Source organism: Trichosurus vulpecula, chromosome 4 (assembly GCF_011100635.1).
Source record: "Trichosurus vulpecula isolate mTriVul1 chromosome 4, mTriVul1.pri, whole genome shotgun sequence".
NCBI classification, from domain to species: Eukaryota; Metazoa; Chordata; class Mammalia; order Diprotodontia; family Phalangeridae; genus Trichosurus; species Trichosurus vulpecula.
Window position 1 is genome coordinate 342,556,460 of NC_050576.1, and position 21,546 is coordinate 342,578,005.

Here is a 21,546-nt window from a genome sequence, read left to right on the forward strand (position 1 = left end):
ATAGATTTTTTAAGACTTTACAAGTTTATTGGCAAACAATGGACCAAGTGTTGTCTTCTGTGCAATTCAATTTAGCCTTTAAAATGACCTAATAATGAAATGGTTGGTCTAGCTCTTTCAATGATCATGACACAACAGCCAAGTGACTATTTACTATTACTGTAATACTGGGCAAAAACCCCAAACCATTCCACCATTTCTGGGGTTGGTTCAATCTACATGTTTTATCAGAGAGTGCCTAAGCAAACCATGACACACTAACATCAGCAACAATCCAATAAACTGTCCCAATCTGCCATCTTTCTAAGTCTAATTTAACAATAAAATTGTTAAGATGGTGTTAGGCCAGTAGAAAATGAAACAAAGTAGATATAATGAAATTGCAAATCACACCTTCATTATTGTGCCACTGGTATCTTAGGAAAATATGCCTGAAAAAGAGAAACAGCATCCTGCTGGTAAGGAAAGGGTAAATTCAAAAACCTTGAACCAACGATATCTAAAGGCCGCACTGCCATTCATCTCAGTAGGAAGGGGTGGAGGGAAGGGGTGTGGATGGTATTTGCCAGGGAGAAGAAAGTGTTTTGCAACACAGATACTCAGAATAGACACGGGCCCAAAGACATCCTCTGAAAATGAGGGAGGCCTCATGATTGATATTCAGTCTCACACCTATTGCTTCTCTTACTAAAAAGGAAAGGGTGACACTGCCCTTTGGTATCTACACATGCTTTTGGCATTCTGAGGACTTTCCCACTACAGGAAGTTCATTCCTGAAAAGTGGGCAAGGTATCAAACCAGCCTCCTTTTCACTGTCTATCCCCAGTCTCACAAAACTTTAGAGGGGTCTCTCACTACATTTTCCTCTAAAAGTCCTGAGACTGAGTACTCTCTGCAGGATGGAGGTTTGTATGGAGTTTGTACATATGGTTTAGTGCTTCTTTTATGAATGCTCCGGTAGTGTTGATCTCCATCAAGGTTAGGTTATGCAGTTTGGCATGTGCTTCTAGCTGTTTGACAAAACTGTCTGTAGATACCTGGAGCTTAGCTATTTGCTCCCACATATCTTTGGATATCATCTGCCTGGGGGATGTTATCTAAAGCATGATTTAACAACAATTTGGTAAGTTCCATGTGGTAAAGACTAGGCATTGGGGTGAATGTTTCCTCCTTTCTCTCTTGATCTCATATCTCCTCCAATTTTTCAACATCCATCCATTCAGGAGGAATTACCAGACACATCTGTCTCTGTTTTAGGTTCATTGCTAGCCAAAAATGTACTTCCTTAGGTAAACCAGTATTAAAAGGTCCCAGATCTCCTCTGATGAGGTAGATCTTATCCAAGCTGAAAGTGGGAATGATGGTGACCATCTCCTTCTCAGCCAGGAGACCCACCTTGGCCAAGTCCGTGGGTCCAACCCGAGGTCCTCCACATCAGAACCCAGGTAGGAGAGGATCCAGGGTCACAGCTACCTCATTCTCCATTAAAGTACCACTTTGATGTATAACTGTGGTGATGTACTTCATAATAATGTCAATACATGCATTTTAATACTGTCTATGGGGTTTTCTTGGCAAAGATACTGGAATGGCATGCCATTTCATTCTTCACTGGATTACCTTTTGTCAGAACTCTCTACTGTGACCTGTACATCTTGGTTAACCCTGCACAGCATAGCTCATAGTTTCTCTGCCCCAACAGGCTCTCAGAGGTCATTGATACAAGCCCTTCATTTTACAAATAAGGAAAGTTCAGCCCAGAATGGTGAAGGGACTTGTCTAAGATCACTTGGGTAGTAAGTGACAAATCAACAAACATTTATTAAGTACCTATAATGTGTCAGGCACTGTGCTAAGAGCTGAGGGTACAAAGAAAGGCAAAAACAATCCTTACCCTCAAGGGACTTACAATTTAATGGTGTTGGGGGAGACAACACACAAATACCTATGCAAAAACAAGATAGAGATAGGTAGATAGATAGATAGACAGATAGACGTAGATATAGATAGCATAAATTGGAAATAATCTCAGAGGGAAATCACTAGCTTTTAGGGAAAATGGGAAAGGCTTTGAGCCCAGGTCCTCTGACTTCAAATTTTTTGTTTTTTCTATTTTTTTTTTTTGGTTTTACTATCACAATTCCCTCATTTTTACCAGTGACAGAACCGAGATCTAGAAAGTTAAAAGTGCCTTGCTTAAAGTCACTCATACAATTAATGTCAGAACTCAAATTCCCAGTACAGTACTTTCCTCCCACTACATCACATTGCTTATGAAATGCTGATCTGATGTGTATTTCCTGATGTTCTGTGGAAATTAGAATTTGAACACTCTGGTGCCCAATTGACTGGGGGAAGCAATGTGGTATTGTTAAAAAGTACTAATTGGGTCTTAGAGGATCTGGGTCCAAATCCTGGCTCTGTGACCTATTCTGTGTCACCAAGGCCTCTTTCGACCTCTTTTGGTTTTAGTTTTCTGTTCTCTGAAATAAGGGGGTTTGGATTAGATCATCTCTAAGGTCTCTTCCTGCTTGAAAATCTATAATGCTTAAGATTTCTCTGTGTATTTCACTTTCAAACTTCATGGACATAGGAAAAATTAGCTCCACAGTTATGTATAATCTGCTTTTCTTCCAATGAGGCACCACCAAGAGTTGTGTTTCCTGGATGACCCCTACAATGCAATGCCAATGCATGAATCAGTGCCAAGCTGCAGAGATTGGCACCTAGGCCTTGACCTCTGAAACACAGGATTGGCTCCCATAGGTCCTGAAATCATGGGTCTGAAATGGAGAAAATTTACAGAGTATTAAAGTGCCACAGCAGTCCAAGTTTGTCTTGGGATAACATCTCATTCAAACCCTGTCTCAACAATCCCATAGCCTCTAGAGTCTCTGAGTGAGAGGATTGTGTGTGTGTGTATGTGTTTGTGTGTGTGTGTGTGTGTGTGTGTGTGTGTGTGTGTGTGTGTATTGATGTGTGAACCAAGTGATCGATTCAGAATTTAGATTACTTAGGGAGGGAGCTGTAGAAGGAGCTGCCTTATCTATTTCCTAGCTGTCTGATCCTTGGCAAGTCACTTTAATTTCTTTGTGCCTCAGTTTCCCCATCTGTAGAATAAGAGAGTTGAACTGCATGAACTCTGAGGTCTCTTCTAGCTCTGTATCTGTGATCTCTGGTCTAAAGATCTGGGTTCTAGTCCTATCTTTTCCAAATACTAGCTGTGTAATTTTGGGCAAGCCTTGATCTCTTTGAGCCTTAACGTTACTTGTACTGATAACCTTACAGGTTCTTTGTGAGTATAATTCAGATAGTACATACAAAAATATTTCATAAACTCTTAAGCACCATGACCATGCAAGTAATTATTATAGCAAGTCTTTGTCCCTTAGAGAGATCTCTTTCTCTATAGGGTGCCCTATCCATTTGTTCCCACCCCTGTTTACCAGCAGGGGTGTAGGGGAAGGTCGACTTTTATAGGAACTTTGATGAATGAAGTGGAGGACACCCAATTGTTGAGAGTACACTGGGGGAGGGGGCATCAATAGATATCTTATTTAAATGTTGTTATTGTCTATGCTTTCCATCAGTACAGGGTCCCTACCTTATTTACCATTCAGCTTCCCTATTTGAAAGGGACTGAATATTACTAAAAATGCATTTATTGAGTGCTTGACAATTCACAAAGCTGACGATGGCCAAGGTAATAATCCCTTCACAGTTTTTCTTTCCTGTATCATGTCCATATTTGAATACAACTTTCTGGTTGTGTCATAAGAATTGTGGAAACTAGAAAATATAAAAAGAAAACTCTCCAGGAGATGTTGAATTGTCAGTGTTACACCCCTATGGCCCTACACTCCTCAGCCCCAACCAAAAGCGACCAAGAGTTTAAAGTTGTTTGTTGCAATAAGAATAAAAGACTTAGTGGCCTGAGGGGTTGTGGGGAAGTGTAAGGATCAGGGCTGGTATTAGGGAGAGGGGGATGCTGGGAGAGTGGTGAACCCAGTCCTCTCTTCTTTGCCTTGTAGGGGCCCATGCTGACTCAGCTGGACAGCTGGAGTGAACTCTGGATTTGGGGGAGTCCTGGCCTTGAGCTGGAAAAGACATCAGGAAATGGGAGCGGGCGGGCCCCTCTTCAACATAAACACGTACAGATTTTACCTATGGGTGAACTTTTGTCCTTGAGTGTGCAATTCCATTAGGAAATAGGGCCAAAGGTTTCAGACTAACAGAAAATGGAACTTTATTGAATGACAGAGAAAACGAAAAATTCCTTTGTTTGCTTAACTGTGTGGTTCATACGGCTGCTGGGATCCTTTAATGGAGTTCAGGGCCGGCTGAGAAGAAAAGTCATTTGATTTGTCTTAAGCTGAGGCACAGCAGTCGGGATTTCAGGAAAGGGACTGAAAGAAAGGATCATCATATTCAAGGCATGCAGGAATAAAACAGTTTCAAACAACCAGGCCAAAGCTGCTCTCTAAGCAAAGAACAAATAAAACTATCTGGGGCTATCTAACGGAGAACTGAGGAGGCTTTTCTCCTCAGGCGACAGTCATGAAGAGCTCAGAGTGAAGCGTCTGAACATTACATCTTCCTTTGCGGATAGGTGCCAAAGATACAGATGCAAATGCACATCTGGTCAACTCTTCTCCCCACCCCCCTCCCCACCTTGCATTATAGCACAGCTTGTCGGGAAAGGCATTTTGATGCTGAAAGCTGTAAAACCTCCTGCAAGCACATTCAGTTGCAAAAAAAATAAATTATTTATAAAGAAAGATAAATCATCTCCCAAAAGAAACAAGAAGCTCACTTGGCAGACTGTATCACCATAAAGATGGGGTGAAAGTAGAGGTTTCCAGCTGAGTCCGTCCATTTCCAGCCCTCTAAAAGCCAGTATGTATTATGAGTTTGGGTTCTCTTTCTTCCAAAATGTTTCCTCAGAATTAAAAAAAAAAAAGTAAAAGCTTTGACTAGTTGAGTGAATATGCCGTTAACTCATCTTATCCCTTTGTATAAGAAATCTCAGCAGGTTTAGGCAGTCAGCTGTGGTATAACAGAAATGAGATTAGGAGACTAAAGGGTTCAAATCCTGAGTCATGTGGCCACATGCACGCTTAAAGTTCTCAAAGCCTCCGTTTCTTCATCTATAAATTGGAAATAATTATATTCACTGTATTCCTTAGAGCTGTTGCGTGGAAATCATTTTGCAAACCTTAGAATTTTTATTAATTGTTATTATTCAATGTGACACCCAAAGACGAATCAAAGAGATTGAAACTACATTGCCTGCCTTCTGTTCCTTAAAATATAAATCTCTCTTATTCAGGTAACATTGTCACAGATTGCTTCTCAGGATATTAAAACGGCCAGACCTTAGAAATCTTTTTTTTCTAATGGACAAATAAATATTGTGAAGCTGGTTTTCATAAAACACTGGACTTGGAATCAAGAAAAGTGTTCGAATCTTGTTTCAAATAATTAGTAACTGTGTGGCCTCCAGCTAATCATTTAATTTCTCTCGATCTCCTTTTTTTTTATTTGTAAATAGGCATAATCATAACAACTTTCTCTCAAGGTTGTTGTGAGAATCAAATGATATGACATACATTAAGTACTTTGCAAGTCTTAAATGCCATGTAAATGTCAGCTGTTTTCAAAATGAGCTTCACAATAGAAGTATGTACTGTAGTTATTTTTCAAAATACTCTATTTGCCTTAGAGAATAAAATGATTTCTGCCCCTTGGGAAACTTCCACCTAAACTTCTTTTCTAAGCTCATTGACACAATACTTTGTTCAGTTGTTTTTAGTTGTATCCAGTTCTTTGGGAGCCCATTTGGAGTTTTCTTGGCAAAGATACTGGATTGGTTTGCCATTTTCATCTCCAGATCATTTTACAGAGGAGGAAACTGAGGCAAACAGAGTTTAGTGACTTGCCCCGGGTCACTCATCCAGTAAGTGTCTGAGACCGGATTTGAACTCAGGTAGGTGAGTCTTCCTGACTCCAGGCTCTGCACTTTATCCACTGTCCAGATATAATGCTTTATCTTGTGAACCTTACTTGACAGATGAGTATACTGAGAGAAAGTGACTTATTCCAGGAAAAGGAAAAAGTAGATGCCAGCACCAAAATTAGAGTTCACACACTTGCCTTGTTTCTCTGTCAATGACTACCTGGTTCCACCATGGGTCAAGGCATTGACTCCCCAAAGCCAGAAGGCTAGTGACTGTACATGAAAATGGGGTAGTTAAGCTTAGGCCTCTGGGCAGTGGACATTTCTGATTGGCTACATTTCATATGTCAGAGTATGATATGATATGATATGATATGATGGCATGATAGATTCAGAGTGTGAAGGGATCTTAGAGTTCATTAAGCCCAACCTTGCTTATTTTACAGGTGATGGAATACAAAGATAGGCCAGAGTGACCTAGCTAGGACTGTAACTCCAATCTCCTGACTCTTAGTTTTATTCTATCATCAACTGTAGGAAGTATTTATTTGAAGAATGTACTATATGCAAAGTATTCATTACTGTGGCCCCCAAGGTTGCTGTTTTTAAGAAACTAAAAGAACACGAGGATGGCCACTTGCGTATTGTATGGAACTTCTATGACCAATATAAGGGAAAACATGACCAGGAATTACCCAGGATGAGCAAGTGTGCAGTGACTTCTATAGCAGTACACTAATAGTCTAACCATTGGCAAGGCAGTTAGGCACAGACATGGGAATATTGGTGACCTCTAGTGCAGGCCGTGTTTCCAAAGAAACCGGGTTTCCAAAATGGGGTGAGTCTTGCCTAAGACAGGACTGATGCGACAAGTGATTAAGTAAACCTCAGTGCAGTCTCCGTCTGGGTCAGAGGAGGCAGGATCTTAGTTGGACGAGAACAAGTACAAACCAAACAGCCAGGTTGGAGTGGCTATAAAATGAAGAAAGTCAAGTAGATTTTCTTTGAGGTCTCTTTCAGCATTAAGGTCTAGGATTCTATGATCTTAGGGCTCACACAAGGGCATCAGCAGCATGCTAAAACTGTGACAATTTTGTAAGGGAACCTATATGTATTTGAACAATATGAAAGACTTATGTTTTAAGGAATATAAAGTAGATAATTTAGTTTAGTAAAACTCTCCTGTTTGTCTCTGTCCCCTTCTGAATGAAGTAGCTGCTTGTCTTATTTGCTATTACCTATAAAATTGATAAGAATCCTTTCTATTTTATTGTCCAGGGCGTAAATAAAAATACTTGTCCCATGCCCTTTTGGGGGAGGGGAGTGGAGAACAGCTTATTTCTCTGGGTGTGGAGAATAGGGAAACCTGCCCTACCCCTAAATTTGGCACACGCATGATGGCCAATAGCAGTTAGTATAAGAAAATGTGAAATAGGGAAGATAGAATTGAGCCTTTTGCTAGCTAGGATGGATCACTGGGCATTTATCTTCCTTGGAGCATTTTGAAGAATGATCCTTGGACCAATTCACCAACAATATGACTTTCAGGAAGAATCGTCCTGTTCCATATCTAGGGAGTAGCCCCTCCCACTCCTTCACTCTATACTCAGTCATACCAGAAGTTTAAGCCTAGCTCAAAAGTGTCTAGAGAACTTTTTGAAGTAACCAACTGTATTCATCATTGAAGTATTACTTCACTGTTCCCTGCTCCAGTACCCTTCGCTTGCATCTTCTTTGTGTCATTTGATGGAGAGATTTACTGGAGTCAAGATATTGCTGCTGCTCTCTGGGACTTAGATGGCCAGATATTGTGTTTTTTAAGGCTGTTTTATTGGTTGGCCATAAACTAGTCTTTCACTGTTGTGTTGGTTATTTTTCTTCACCTTGTGGTGTGCTAAGTGTTTGCAGATTGACAATTTGGTGATTTGTTTCATAGCAGCTTTCCGGATAATGTTGGTGATACAGTTCACCTAGTCTGTGAGTCTTCCAAAATAATAGCTGTTGAAGCTGTAAAAATCTTCAAGTAATTCCTTAATTATTCCCTAATGTATGTTATCCATGCCTTTTGATTCAAAAAACATCTTCAAGTACCAGTACTTTTTGACCATCTCTTTCTCTATCCTGGTGTGACCTCAGTCCACCATAGATAGTGTATGCTCCAGTTATGTGACTGGAATTGACCATTTTAGTGATGAGTGAGATAGAAAAAAACATTAAAAGCCTTTTTTAAAGACTTATCTATATCTATGTCTGTGTCTATGTCTATATCTATATTTTCCTTCCTAATTAATAGAATAGGATACTTCTTTTCTTAGACTTTGTCATCAGCCTGATATATTTGAATTTTTAAAATTGTTATTTAATATTTATTGCAAACTGTATGTCTCTGATCACAGATGCCCTTGTTTTCAGGAAAGTCAGACTTTGAGAAGGAAAGGAAGAAGAAAGGGAAGAAAGATGGAAGGAGGAAGGGAAAAGATATGTTAATATACTTGATCTCTTTTCTTCTAAAGACAGGCATTCATCATTCTATGTCTTAGAAAATCAACTAATGGTGATTGGAGTGAACACAAAAACAGCAAGAAAAATTATAAAAGCTAGCATTTATATAGTGCTTTAGAGTCTGCATATGTTATCTTATTTGACCATCACACCAGAACAGAAAGAAAGAAGAGGAACTGTCAGAGGTTAAGTGACTTGCTCAGGGTCACAGAGTTAGTAAATATCTGAGGCAGGATTTAAACTTAGATCTTAACTCCAAAACCAGCAGAGCTCTATTCCAAAAGCATACCTTTTATGAACTCAATCCCTCTCTTACTACTACAAGAAAAGTCTGGTAAGAACTAATTCAGTTATCTCTATATTATCTATCTATGTATCTATCTGCTTTCCCTTTCCCTAATTTTCCTTATTAAAAACAGTATTGGATTAAATTTTGTCTTAATTAAGCATGATTAATTTTTAAAATACCATTGATGAAAACAATACTAAGTCATTGATCCGGTGCACTTAGATTGGTCCGGGAGAGGGAGCCAAGATTATTAGCTCATTCAACCAATATTTATTAAATGCCTACCATGTGAATGACATTCTCTTAGATGCTCAGGGTATTTACAAAAAAGTGAAATAGCCTCTGCTGTCAAGAATCTTATATTCTAGAGGGAAGAGAGGGGGCATGTACAGATAGAAATATATGAAGATATTTACAAAATAAATATAAGTAATTGGGGGAGCCGAGGTGTGGGAGGCTCAGAAAAGACCTCATGTAGAAGCATGTGTTGAGGTGAGCTCTGAATTAGGGATGAAAGGAAGAGAAAGATTGGAGCTATAAACCCTGTATCTTGCATTTTACTTCGTTCTAATTCTAGGAGAGCAGATCCTGAACTGAAAGAGAAGAATGAGGTTGAAGACACTGTAAAAGGACAGAACTCTCTTGTCGGGGTATAAATGACTAACATTCAGTTCAATTCCAAAGAATTAAAGGAAAGACAGAATAGTGGCTATGGAGCCAGGTAGCCTGAATTTTAAGTCTGAATCTTACTGTTGTTCAGTCATTTAAATCATGTCTTACTCTTCGTGCCCCCATTTGGGGTTTTCTTGGCACAGATGCTGGAGTGGTTTGCCATTTCCTCCTCCAGCTCATTTTACAAAAGAGAAACCTGAAGCAAACAGGGTTAAGTGGCATGTCCATTGTCACACAGCTAGTAAGTTTATCAGGCTGGATTTGAACTCATGAGTCGTCCTGATTTTGAGCCCACTGTGTCACCTAGCTACCACCAATTCTGAATCTACCACTTTCTATTTGTGTGAGCTTGGGCAAGTGACTTAACTTCTTTAATGCTCATGGTCCTTCTTTATAAAATCAAGAGACTGGATGAGATAATCTGGATGGTTTCTTCCAACTCAAAATTTGATAATCCTTTAATTTTCCCTTTCAGTCTCTTGAAAGTAAAGTAATACCTTGGACCTCCCTTTCCTGGATATCCCTCCTGGACTGATTCTCCTCTGGACTGGAATGTTGGAGCCCACAGTCTATGTGGTCATCAGCAAAGTAATTTCCTATGTTGTTACAAACACAGTGTCAGTTGATTCTGGTCTCTGTATAAGCAGGTGACTACTAAACATGACACATGTACTCTTAGGTCCATGCCAGTCATACTGGTGACCATTTTCTATTTCAGAACTGCTTTTAGGACTTCCAAACAGGTTTTCAAGGACAGGCAGCCCTTGGTAAAATAATGAAGTAGTCAAAGATACTTGTAAACTTTGCCATTCTTTTCTATTATTTTGGCCTCTTCCCTCCTTTTCCTTTCTCCTAGGGGTAAGGAAAGGAAGAAAACAAGCATTTATTAAGTGCCTACCATGTGCCAAGCACTGCGCTTAGTGCTTTATGAAAATCTCATTTGATCCTCACAACTCTGGGAGGCAGGTGCTATTATTATCCCCATTTTATACTTGAAGAAACTGAGGCAAATAGAGGTCATGTGACTTGCCCAGGTGTAGAGTTAATGTGATTGAAGATCTTTCCTGCCCATCAATAGGCCTCACATGGAGCCCATTAAGGGTAGCTTGATTAGGGGAGGCTTGTTTTGAAGGAAGGCTCATGGCCTTTTGCTAATTTCTAATTAGGTACTGGGTACTCTGGCTCTGAAGAAGTGTATATATACTCTGAGGTTAGCATTTTGCTTTGGGGCTCACTCATGGGAAGAGTGTTCCTGTGATTTGCCAGACAAGACTCTGGGTAGCTGTTAAGGAGCCCCCCAGCTTTGAAAACACAGATATTGGTCCTTCTCTCTCTGATAACTATGTGTGTGTATATACACACACACATATGTATACACACATATATACATATACATACATATTTATATATATATATGTGTATATGTATATACATATATATTTATATATATGTGTATATGTATATACATATATATTTTTATATATGTGTATATGTATATACATATACATATATATATATATATATATATATATATATATATATATATATATATAGTTGGATATGTCTGTTGCTCTGTGCTAATTTCTCAGACAGTTAGAAGCCCTGTCTGTTGGTCTCTATTTCTCTATTTGTAATTTCTGTTTGTATTTTCTCTGAAGTTCAGGGTGCTGACTTTTCCCATGAACTAAGTGAATGATATAATATGTTCAATTAAAGTAAGATTGCTGACACCTTTAAAGTTGCTTTCCTTTAGAAAAGCAGATCCAATAACCCGTGCTAGCAGCCATCCTGGGTATGCCAGCATGGCTGCCCCTACACCAGGGTCACACAGTTAGTAAGTGTCTGAATCTGTATTTGAACTCAAGTCTTCCTAACTCCAGGTCCAGCATACTATCCACTGAGCCACCTAGATGCCTAAAAGGACTGAGTTTGGGGGATTGGAGATTATGGTGAGGATGAAGAATAGGGTTTGGGATTATAAGGCAGAGAATGAAGAAGAGTGACAACAGATTTTTATCAAATGAGGGAATTTCAGTGTTTGTGAAAAGAGAAGCAGTGCATTTGTGGGTGAGGAAAAGGTTAAAGGTATAATTATCTGTGTGTGGCCACCTTGGTTGGGATGAGACCAGTGTGTATGGGGTACAGCCAGGAAGCGGAATGCTTTTGGGAGCAAAAACCACACACAAGCTTCAGATGAGTCTTGTGACTTCAAGTAAGCAGGAAACTTCAATGAACATACCTACGCACTAGTCTCTGTACAGCTAACTGTACGACTTTGGCCTGTGAAAGACCTATCTACGAAGCAGGGGTCTGCATTCTGCACACTGAGAGATCAGGCCTGGGACTCAATTCTGTTTGCCAGGGACTACCAGATGAGCCTGCTGTTATGATTTTGTACTGATGTCTCTCATCTCTATGACAGTATCTCATTACCCTTGCAAAGGGGAGGCTTTTAATCATTTGTCTGTTGGGGTACAGGCAATGAGTCTGTTTAAAAAGAGGGCAGGAGTCATTTTTTTTTAATCCTCTAAGTAAATAAGTACAGAAAATAAATGAAAATGAAGGACAAATTTGTAATGTTGCTAGAAATAGCATACATTATCTTGTGTTAAAAATAAAGAATTTTTTTTGAAAAGAATAAACCAATATGATAGAAGTGAACTGTCTGATGGATCAAGAGAAAACCCAAACCATTCCAATGGATTTCAGTGTATAGCATTGAATAGATTTCAGTGTATAACACTGGTTGATATTTTGTTCAAAGAAAACAAAAGGTCATATGATGAAATCATAAAAAGCAGAGTATTCACATTAAAATGGCAATTAGTATTCCTCCTCCTATGTCCCCTCTTCCCCTCAACATTGGTCTATTTATTCTCGAAATGTAGGTCTTGGGAAAGGAACTCAATTGATGGCCCTGAAAGAGAAAGTTCTTTGTTTAAATGTCACTTTCTAAGATTCAGAATGAACTTAGAATTTGCCCTCACATGACCTTTCTAATGGGTGTTGGAAGGCCTTCCTTAGAGGACATGGGTGAGAAGAAAACTTGGTATCCCAAGCTATCTTACAATGTTTGCTGAAGGAGCAAAGACAAAGATAAAACAATCTTTGTCACTGAAGAGTTACATTCTTCTGAGGCAACATAACACATATATAACTAAGGGAATGCAGAATAATTTCAAGAGGGCAATGATACCCTGGAGACTCAAGAATGGCCTCCTGGAAGAGATGGCACATGGACTGAGCTTTGGAGGAAGCTAGAGATTCTATTAGGAAGATTCTACTCTGGAAGGAATACATTCCAGATATAGAAAACTGCCTTTTCAAAGGCATGGAGGTGGGAGATGGAATATTTAATAGAACAGAAGATGAATGAAGAGCAATGTTGTGAAGTAAGACTAGAAGGGTAGGTGAAAAATAAATTGCAGAGAGCTTTAAATGCCAGGCACAGGAGTCTGTACATTTTTCCTAGAGGCAATAGGGAGCCATTGAAGATTTTTGAGTAGAGGATCTCAGAGTCAGATTTCTGTTTTAGGAATATCAGTTTGTTTTGTTTGCAGGCCTGACCCCAAACAAAGGGTTCCCAAATGGATCAATGACAAGTGGATGACTCCAAGCAAATTTCTAATTTCTATTTTTTGGCCATCTCTTCATTTCATGTAGTTCATTGAATAAATGTTCCATGATAACGACTTGCAGTCCTTACCCTTCAGTATTCTGCCTGATGAGAGATTTAAGGCTACATATTAAAATTTATTAGCATAGGATTCCTTCTTCTCTCAGGCCCCTAAGTTTGGGAATCTCAGGGCACATGGGAAGCTCTTTATGTCCCTATGCCACATCACACTAGATGGAAGTTAGATTTCACTGATAGTTTTAGTGCTTTGGGAATAAGAGCATTTTCCTGAATTTAAGGGACTCACAAAAAACCTCCCCAAACAATGATCCTCATTATAAAGAAGAGGGATTACCTTGTGGGTGGGGGGTGGGTGTAGCTATTTTCATGGGTAATCTTTATAAACACAGGTAGCCTGGGTTAGCTACAATTGCTTCTATTCATTTGACCGCTTATAAGAAAGATGTGGCTTCTCATCATGTATGTATTTACAGGATTTCTTTCCTAGAAAAAGCCAGAGATTGCACTAGATGACTTACTATGTAAGAGAAAGTTCTCTTTTCATTTATTTATTTTTAAAAATGGTCCACTGAAACTTTGTACAGTAAAATAGCCAAATTAAAAACACAACAGGAAAATCAGATGTCAGGGCCCAAGAGAGAATCATGTTAAGTCCCTTTCCTTTCTCACTGAGTTTATTTTTCTGGTCCTGAACCTGGAGGAGGCTAGGCATATGCTTTAGAAAGTGGGGGAGGGGGGAAGGGAAGGGGGAAGGGGAAGAGAAGGGGGAAGGGGAATTCCCAGACAACTCAGCAAAACCAGGAGCACAGAAACCAAAACAAGTCTGTAGCCTTTAGACAAATGGAGAAGGGCTGATCCCCATTTGGAGAAAGCCAGAGGAAGTATTCAGTTCTGACCCCGTGCCCTCTGGCATCACAGGTGGGACAAGGGACACAAAGGCAGCTTGGATGGAGATGCTGCTGTGGGCACTTTACACAGGCCAGATTGTAAATTTGTCCATTTACAAGCGTCCTGTGGGGGTTCCCACCGGCTCTGCAGACAAAGCTAGAGCTGAAGCGAACAAAACATATCCGTAAAACCTCCTCTTATTGCCACTATTAATAAAGTGGAGGCTGTAAACAAATTTGCTGTGTGCTCTTTCCTACCTTTGGGTACAATTGTGCCTAACTCGAGACATGGTGTGCATAGACGTGCCCATAGATGCATATGAGTGCATATGGTGACTATGGTCTTTTAATAAGAAACTTGCTCCACTTTCTCTTTCTGTTGTATACATTTGAGAGGCACAAATCTCCTGTGAACTGCAGCAGCATTCACGTCATGTTGTGATGGTAGGAGACCTTTGGGCTTTTCTTTCAGAGACATATTTAAAGCAGATGTTGCCCATTATTCTTTCTTCCAGGGAAGACGTGGGCCAGTGACATTTGGATTGCCTCCCTACACCAACAGGTATTAGCTGAACAGGAGAGATTATTTATTCCTCATTAAAATTGGCTACCCAGGAACCCTTAAATGTCACATCCGTGGCTTTGCACTACATTAGGGTGACTTATGGCCTGACACGGGAACTAAATGAACTGAGTGACAAATTGTGGCCTCATTGGCCCAGTTCAAAATCTCATGTTTTGGATTTAGGTGGCTTATTTTAGGTCAAAAAAGGGGGCAAGCTGAATTAGCCAAGGTATCAAGGAATTTGAATGGCCTTGATTAACTGGTCAGTTCTGCAGAAATCTCTATTAAAAAAAAATTCCTCGTTTCATGTTTTAACACTGTAATTGCTAGGGGGAAATTTCTCCTACTGTTTGGAGTCCGTCTACCCCAGGGTATGTTGCCACCTGTGAGGCTGCTGCGTAGTTTCCAGAGAGTTTTGTAAATGAGCCTACGTTGGAAACTCTGGATGAAAAGGAAGGGCTTGAATGAAGTGGTTGGGGCTTTATGTCCCCTATCATTACTCCTAGAAATTAGAGGGTGTGAGCTGATTTAAAATTACAGATGGAAGCAACAAGAAAATAGATAAATTGTGTTTCCAACTCAAGCAAATGTGGGCCATTTTGATTATGGCAAGATGTTGCCAAAATTCGTGCCGCATTTTGAGTTATACATGTGTGTTCTAGCACACTCCTTCACTGTTTTAAGGATCAAATGAGACAAGAGAGGCATAACACTTTGCAAATTTTCAAGCTTTATATAAATGTTAACTATTATTCTTACCTTTCTGTGCCCATTTTCCTGTAAATTAGACAGCTTGCCAAAATCATTACAGACATTTAACAGTTTTAAAAATGGCTCATGGAATAAACTGACCCTTGGTTATGAAATGGAACTGGGAAGAGAAACCATTCCTTCATTCCTTTGTTCACCTGGCAAACCTTTACAAGCACTGTGTGTTAGACCTAGATCACCTGCTTCCTAACGGCCTCCTTCTCTCTCAATCCTTTGCTTTCTAACAGTTGGTGGAGTAGAAGTTGTAAGTGGTGGTGGTGTACGGCATGGACTGCTGAACCTGAAATAAGAAGGATCTGTGTTCAAGATTCTTATTAGTTATGTGTGCTGAGCAATTCCGTAAACCTCCCTGTGCCTTAGTTTCTTCGTCTGCAAAATGGGGAGAGGGGCAGCGGATGCAATGGCGTCCAACGACCCCTCCAGTTCAAAATCTATAATCCTGCGAGTTCTAATCCCTTGGTCCCAGGGCCTTGCTTGTTTGGGGGGCAAATTACAGAGCTGCTTAGAGCTTAAACTTTGCCATTGGCAACAAAGGAAGGTAATGATATGGTGATATTAACCTTGCAGATGTTTTATGTGGGGGTAATTATTATTTTCAAAATGTTCTAAGAACTTGGACTGAGAGGCAGTACAATGGAAGGGCAGCATTATTATTTGTGCCTTTGTGGGGTTTTTTTTCCTTGTTTGAAGCATCCATCCTCTTCCTGAACTAAGAACAGCTGAGGGTCACAAGACATTTTTTCCCCCTTAGGGGCTTGGCGAACTTCAAAATAGGAAAATATAGAAAAGGGGAAGCAGGTTTATTTTAGTTTGCAAAGATATTTTAAACACATATGTTTCTGACATTATTATATCATAGCAAGAGCAGACATGGGCTCCTGGAGGACAGAATTCTTGCATGCTTGCATGAAAGAAAAAACACTGCCTAAGTGCTTGCTATGTGTCAGATACCAGCTAAGGGCTAGAGATATAAGTAGAAAAAGCTAGACAGCCCCTGCTCTCAAGGAGCTCACTCTCTAATTGGGACAGGTAGGATATAAAGTAAAATTCAGCTACAAGGTGAATGGAAAGGCCAGCAATTCTAAGGTTGCAGTGCAGGGTGATGGGAAGGCCCAGAGGTCCTTAGTTTACTTAAGTAGTTAATATGACAGAGTCATGGGCCTGAAGGGTGTAGGGTCAGGGCAGATAATAAGGCCTTGAATGTTAGGAGGCAGTGGAAGGACAGGTAGGAAGTTCCAGTGGTCTTTCATCTCAGTAGAAAGAATGAAGTTCTTGACGTACATCTGTGAGCAGTTAAATAGTCTAGGCAAGGGGGAAGGAGAGGTCTCAGGGAACCCCTGGTGATGGCAGATCTTTCCACCTGTCCAGTTGTTCCGGGTAGGATAAGAAAGTAGAGAGGTCTCTTCAGTACCCTTTTGCATAATCTTTCCATAGTTCTGGTTATAGTTGGTGAATCACTGGCTTCTTACACAAATCCATCGGCTTCCTTGTTCCATGAACACACCATGCTCACGCTCCCTTAATTGTCCTTTATCATCTCTTTCTACCCAACCTTCAAGGTTAGGCTTCGTTCAAGATCAGCCTCTTTTATGGAGCCTTCCTCAGCTCTGCAGAATCACAGAGCCATTTAATATCTGAGGTGGAAAAGAACTCAGAAGTCAACTAGAGTGAAGCAAAACAAGATAAGGTCGTGTTCCTAGGTCAGGGAGGTAGCCACAAGGGATAGAGGAGTGGGCCTGGAGTGACAGAGATTTGAATTCAAATCTAGACTCAGATACTTACTAGCTTTGTGACCTTGGGAAAGTCACTTAAATGCTGTCTGCCTCAGGTTCCTCAACCATAAAATGAGAGTAATAAGAGCCCCTACCTCTCAAGATGGTAAAGATCAAGTGAGATAATACTTGTAAAACCTAGCACAGTACCCAGTACATATTGGGTGGTGGATAAATGCTAGCCATTATAATCATTTTTATTATTTAGTTATCCATCTTTTGCTTAAGAACTACCAGTGAAGGTAAACTCATTACCCTCGAAACAACTACTTGGACTCCCAAGTGATCTTTCCTTTTTCTGATTTCCTTCTATACTTATTGATCCCATATTTCTCAGCACTTGAATACCTATTACTTTTTTTTTTAACAAGGCCCGTGATTTCATCAGTGTAAGAAGCTGAGGATGAGAAATTCTCTCTATCCATACAGATCAGCACATTCTCTGCAACCTGTGTTCTCAGATAGTTTCCTGGGACACTGAGAGGTATGTGAGTTGCCTAGGGTAACATAGCTAGTATGTGTCAGAGCTGGGTCTTGAACTCAGATCTTCCTAACTTCATCAACTACAACATGTGGAGACCATTTCTCTCTGTCTCTGTCTCTCCATCTCTGTCTCTGTCTCGGTCTCTCTGTGTGTGTCTCTCTTTGCTTTCTGTCTCCGTCTCTCTGTGTTTCTTTGTCTCTTTCTCTGTCTCTGTCTATCTTTCTCTGTCTCTCTCTGTCTCTGACTTACTGTTTATTGTTCTTTAATTAGTTTTACCTTGCTTAATTTGAAAGTGGAGTAACCTTGTTATGTAATTGTTTTGTATCCTCCATAGTGTCTGGTACTAGATTTTGGCCCATGTCAGGTGCTCAATAAATATTTGTTGATTGGCTGAGATGCTTGGGTAAGTGTTATATCAGGTGTAGTTATGGGGCTATTATTATGCATTATGCAAACTGGACCATGCAAATGCCCTCTAAACAAGTGTCACAGCAAAGGAATGCCTGGTTTCTTTGTTCCTATGTGCAGAGGGTTACTTTTCCACCTGTGTAAATCTGTAGGTTTACACTAACAAGTCTTGGACTTGTATGTCAGAGTACCAGGCAAAATATTATATGAAATCAGAAACTTCCGCAAAGCCAATGAAGACATATTAAAGTCAATAATTTTTACTAGCCTTGCCAAAGTTTTCAGACATCTGTGGCTGGTGGGCACCTGGATAATTAGTTTATGCAAGGGAAATGTTACTTGTTACTTAATAAAATTCACTGCAGAATCTTCTTTATAAGCTAATATTTCCTCATGGGGTGCTCTGAAAGTATCTTCTTTTGGGTCAGAAGACCTCAAACTCTGCAACTACCTCCAGGAATCTTTTGCAGTTTTTCCCCCTCAACCTAATTTTTACTAACATCACCCCCTCTCAACTTTCAAGCTAACAAAACTTTTTCCAAGCACAATCTCATTTGAAATACCTTCTCCTAGACACCCAAAAAAGCTGAAAGCACCATCTCATGGTTCCCTCAGTAACCCCACAATGTTTTCAGTGAGAATGTCCCTGAGCTGTGTTTTGGCTGCAGGGTCCCTATCACGCTGGTCTTTAGCATTCATGGTCCTTCACAGCAGCATGAAAAAAAATGCAACTTATTATAGAAAAACTTGTGTTTCATTCATCATATTTTACCTTGCTGCATAAAGAGGGCTGACCTAGAAACAATATCCCGAACTACTGAGAGTCTTTATATATATTTTACATAAAATATTTTGGGTAGTTGAACTTGTTTGGTGAAGAAAAGAGGTTTGTGATTGATTTCTGAAAAAAAAAGTCCATGCAGAATAATTCTCTTGGCATTAGTGCCAGGCAACAGTTTTGGATAGAGACAGAAATCTAGCTTGGCTGGAATTTGTAGATTGGACTCACAGTCGGAGAAAGGGCTATTCTCATGTTCTCCATCTCAAAAAAGGCAGTCACGTGGCTTTGCCCCATCGTGCTGGGATGCTGAAAGCAACAAGAGAAGTAGCCAGAAAAAACATTCCCTCACTCTATTTCTTTTGGATTCAGCTTATTCTGAAACATCCAAAGACAAAAACTACTTCTGTTGTTTTAGTAGCCTTTACGTGGATAACACTGTTCGAGGCTTCTCCTACAGACCCCAGGCTGCACATTCCCTCATGCTGTCACAGAAGGGGTCAATGCAGCCAGCAAACAATCAGTGCTGCTCAGAAGGTTTGTTTTCTTTCCTATTTCTTAAGGAAATTGTTAACTTTTCCAGAAATTTAGCATTTACATCTATTCTCACAGTCACTTTACAAATTCGGGGCAAGCCAAAGAATACCAATCAAGTAGGATTTTATTCACCTCAGTGGGTTAGAACTGACATGGGGTTAAGGTTTCAGACATGGTGGTGGTGTGGGAAGGCAGATGTTAGCCAGTTCAAGGTACAACAGGTGGCTTTTTAAAAATGCTTTGCATTTCATTGAAAATATAAAGGAAAAGTTACCATAAAGATGAAAAATTCCTACCTGTAATAAAAGTACGTTATTTGATGTGATTGTTTCTATTTAATTTTTTTAAAGGTATTTGGCTGTTACGGTAATGATCTGTACACAGTTTCATCTTTCTGATCGATAGGTTAGTATTTTTTTTTTAAACAGCATGAGATCAAACGCTGGAGTCAAGAGTGAGAGGGGCAGGTGCTGTGTGAACAGTTAAGCACAGTCCTGTCCCTGGGCCGACCTCTCTGTAATAGCCCTTTAATTCTAGCTCAGGCCTTCCCTGAGCCAGCTCTTGCTCGAGTGAACTGTGCCAACTTGTGCGGTAAGTGTTGTGAGATGGACAAAAGCAGAATCATTTGAGACCACCAAAGTCATTCACACTTGTGATTTCCAATCAGGGTTGAACTTTTCCCCTTTCGATGGGCCCACCACAGATTCCTTCTAAAAATAAACCTCAAAGGGATCTCTCTGAGGGGGAGAAATGCAAGCAGGAGATAAGGGTCGTGAGAATAAGACTCAGACTCTGGACACATCTATGAAATGATATTAATAAATCGCATTAATGTTGTACGTAATGTAATTTTCCTACAACAATTCTTCGAGATAGGTTTTGCCAGTGTTATTATTCCTGTTTCACAGCTGGGGAAACTGAAGATCCGAGAGACAAAATGCTTTGCCCAGAGTCACATAGCTAGTAAATACTAGCGCCGCTATTTGAATCTGTGTCTCCTAGTTTCAAGTCTATGGTTGTTGCCGTGTGATGATTAACAGCTAATCACTTAATCAAAAAGCATTTATAAAGTGCCTACTATGCACCAGGCAGGTAGCCAGGTGGTACTATGGATAGAGCACCAGGCCTAGAGTCGGGAAGACCTGAGTTCAAATTCTGCCTTAGATACTTACTAGCTGTGTGACCATGGGCAAGTCACTTAACCCTGTTTGCCTCAGTTTCCTCATCTGTATAATGAACTTCAGAAGGAAATGGCAAACCACTGCAATATTTTTGCCAAGAAAACCCCAAATGGGTTCACAAAGAGTTGATTACAACAGAAAATGACTGAATATTAACAATAATACACCAAGCAAAGTGCTGGGCACTGAGGCTATAAATACAAAAGTGAGATAATGCCTAATCTCAAGGGCAACTTTTTTTTTCTAAATATTTGGGAAGCCCAGACTTTTTCTTCCTTTCTTTATGGTCTACAACCATTTACACAACAAGCACTGTGTTAGAGGCACAAATACATGGTCTGCAGGGATGGCTTTTGGTTTATAAAGCAAAGTGGTTCAAAGGCTTCCGTGATGACCTTGCAACTGAAAACAACAGCAAAACAAAACAACAGGTGATCTGGTGGATTACTGTTTGGGATGCTCTGCTTGTACTCTGTGAAAACTCATCTTAGTTTTAGTCTTGGTTTGTTTATGGCTTTAGATCTCCCCATGCCCTACAGCAGGGATTCTTAATGTGGGGTCCACGGAACTTTCAAGGAGTCTGTATACCTGGGTAGGAAAAAAATACATCTTAATTTTCACTAACCTCTAACAGAAATTAATTTCATTTCCTTCAAGTATGGATGTAGGCAATGGACATTATTCTGAGAATAAATCCATAGTCCTCACCAGACTGCCAAAGGGGTCCACAACACAAAAAAGATTGAGAACCCCTGTTAAATAATGACGTAGTAACTTTTTCTTCTTTCCCTTTAAGGTGCACTGACCTGAGAAGAAAAAAAATGGAGGGTCTCACATTTATAATTTCAATATAACAATGAGAGAATATTAACTATTAACAGAGAGTTTCTGTGGACCAGAATTGTAGAGGAATCAGCAGTTGAGTCCAGATAGCCGTTGGATGCTTTGGGGAAGTTTGCTAATTCCTTCATTACAGGTGTTGCTCATTTCCTCACTGAGGATGGTGATGGTGTCTAGCAAGGAGTAGTCAAAGATGAATTTGTACATCATGAACTACACCTTAGCACTCTTCAGACATAACTATAGATGAATTGATGAAAGACTAAA

At 40.0% G+C, this 21,546-nt stretch overlaps 1 pseudogene; it reads right to left on the minus strand.

The window, feature by feature from the left end:
* Window positions 1–866: 866 nt before the first annotated feature.
* On the minus strand, window positions 867–16,786 carry LOC118847216 (annotated as a pseudogene).
* Between the last annotated feature and the right edge of the window lie 4,760 nt (window positions 16,787–21,546).